Source organism: Poecilia reticulata, linkage group LG19 (assembly GCF_000633615.1).
Source record: "Poecilia reticulata strain Guanapo linkage group LG19, Guppy_female_1.0+MT, whole genome shotgun sequence".
Classification (NCBI taxonomy): Eukaryota; Metazoa; Chordata; class Actinopteri; order Cyprinodontiformes; family Poeciliidae; genus Poecilia; species Poecilia reticulata.
In genome coordinates this window covers 12,241,804-12,244,669 of record NC_024349.1, presented here as the reverse complement: position 1 = coordinate 12,244,669, position 2,866 = coordinate 12,241,804, and the positions used below count along the sequence as shown (strand labels likewise).

General features: G+C 43.4%; 1 protein-coding gene across 1 annotated transcript in view; it reads left to right on the top strand.

Annotated features, from left to right (window-relative positions):
* six3b (SIX homeobox 3b) overlaps positions 1-2,866 on the top strand; it is a 17,835-nt gene that overhangs the window by 5,326 nt on the left and 9,643 nt on the right. The window contains exon 3 of the mRNA XM_017310625.1: positions 1,761-1,766. The gene's annotated coding sequence lies outside the window, so the exon portion shown is untranslated. The remainder of the gene's footprint in view (positions 1-1,760; positions 1,767-2,866) is intronic.

Below are 2,866 nucleotides of genomic sequence, written 5' to 3'. Positions count from 1 at the left end.
AGATAGATAGATAGATAGATAGATAGATAGATAGATAGATAGATAGATAGATAGATAGATAGATAGATAGATAGATAGATAGATAGATAGATAGACTTGTTAGTGCTCTGACGTGTTTCTTCAGTGTGTGTGTGTATGCGCGCGCTCGCTCGCGTGCATGTGTGTGTGTGTGTGACCATGCATAAGGACAGACTGATTGACTGACTGGTTCTCTCGGCTGTCTGGTAATGGCACGCGCCCTCACACAAACGCACGCGCGGGTCTACACACGCGCTCGTCGCCTGCGGGTGAATTCCACTCCCTCCATACGCCTCTTCCAAATCAACACGCAGACGCGCGCGCGATCTCGCACGCACACACAAGGGGTTAGCAAGAGTCCGGCAGCGCGTGTGACGCGTTTTGCGCATTTCCTGCATCTCATGTATGGCAAGCCAGTATAACATTTATTCAAGCTGCATCCTAACTACATGTTTTCTTTTTACAATTATTGTTTCACTCTGGGGAAATTCGGGTGCAGCAACAGCAGCAAGTTAAATAGAAGCATGAATATACAAACTAAGGCAAGAAAGATAAAAACTAAAGAAACTGTACAGTAAGGGTAAGTTTACAATATAAGAAAAAAAAATACTGCGCAGTTAATAAAATAAAGTTGTTGATAGTTAAAAAGAGTTGATGGAGAAACCAATAACAGCCTTCTTTGGTGCAAAAACGTCAGGATTTAGTCAATGATTTAATGTCTTTTACCAAAATTGCATCACTACTTGTAAAACATGTCACAGATATAATTCAAATCATTTTGATCAAAAGAGAAGATTTTAGATGTCAGAGAGGCTTCAGTCCTGTTCTTTTTGGTACAATACAAACTTATAGTCAAATGGTACAGAAGTGTAGAGTAAATCCAATACTAAGTAAAAGGGCTGGCATACCAATACCAATACCCATACTTTAAAATAGTGTGTTATTATCATTGATTAATTATTATGAAACGATAGCTGGGTAATTATCATTTCAGTTAGTTGATTATTGTAGAGACAGAAGTTACCAGTCTGACAGTAATACTCAACTTGTTATCAATACTATTGATATTTAGATCGATAAACCCAGCTGATATACCCCAAATAGACTTTTTGTTTTTAAGCTGCAGTATATAACTTTGATTAAAAAATGTTTAGTACATATTTACATATATTTTGTACATATCTGAAATTTAATCAATTACGAATTTAGTGACGGCACTTGACTTAATGTAGTGTTTTAATTGTTGATTCTATGTTGCATGAATATGTGTTTTTGTGTTTGTTATTATGTAAAGCACTTTGAAATGCCTTGCTGCTAAAATGTGCTATACAAATACAAGTTGATTGTTTGATTGATATTTATTAAAATTGTCACCTTGTCCTGAGAGAATGGTATGACACAGATAATCTGTAACAAAAAAAAATCAAGCTTCTCCATCTTGTGCTATTGCTACTTTTGCAGTCTGCAAAATGCACTTTCTGGTTAAAAGCAACCAATCAGAGTCAGGAGGAAGGTCTTAATGTTGTCAATCATGCACTGCTAAAAGTACTAAGAGTGGATAAACAATTTACCGTTACAGGAAAACTGTGCATCTGGACATAGTGATAACGGTGCCAGTACTAACTAGTACGAGCGTTAATAATAGGCTGTGCTAGCTGCAGCATATTAGAGAGCAAGAGAGAGAAGAGAGGAATGAGCAGTGCCGCAAGGATTGGTGATTGACACTGCTAAGACCCTGCCTCCTTTCTCTGATTGGTTGTTTCTAGTTAGCACTGGGAGAACTGAGAGAACATTTATCCACAGATGATCTGTCTCATACCTTTCTGTCACCATAGTGATAATTATAACAAATATGTAAAAGAAAACAACAAAAAAACATTTTTTAAAGTTGCATACGGCGGCTTTAACCTGCACTACGTTGTGTCAACACATTATATGGTAAGTCAGCTTGCCATACCCACTCACTGACGGATTGGGAGAGAGAGGGGACGGGAAGCGAGGGTCGCGCGCAGGGACTGAAGGGAGGAAAAAAACGGATCGGGAGCGGAGCTCCGTGATGTGTCTGGGGTGCTCCCGAACCCGAAAAACCACAGCATAGAGCGGATTAAAACACACTCTTCTTGACAGACTAAGCGCAAACACCCGCTGTGGTGGGAGATTGAAGCCTGGAGATTACCACAGAGGAGGACCGAGCGAGCGAGCCGCGGCGGGGCTGGAAGCGGAGCAGCAATCCCGGATGGCTAGGCGCGGCTGCCCCCGCTCTCTCCCACCGTGACCCGGCGGAGACACTCAAAGGACTGCCGCGGAGCTMMGCGTGAGGACAGTTAGACCGCGTTTCCTCCGTTCCCAGCCGTTAAGCCCTGTCCTGTTTCCGCGGAAACGGGAATTTTGGGATCGAACATAAACAAACAACCGCTCGGGGTGGGAGAGTCTTCATCAGGCAGCCTCGGAGGGCAGTGAGTGTGCGGTAATAACTGCGTGTTTTCAGCCCGCTGGTGTTCCGTTATTGAGGGTATCGCGGTATTCTGACATGGCTGTGTTAGAGTGAAGGAACCAGCGGCATTGTGGGATGTAGCAGGACTGTGCAGTTACCCCGCTCATTGGAAGGAAACATTCCGTGTGCGGGAGCGGGAACAACCAGACCCAAACACACAGAGAAGCAAACACACAGAGAAGCACACACACACACACACACACACACACACGCACACACACACACACACACACACACACACACACACACACACACACACACTGCTATCCATTCTGTTAACACACACCTAATCAGCCCGCAGCCATGCCCGTCTTTAACGGCCTGCTGAAGATTCGGGTGGTTGAAGCAGCGGAT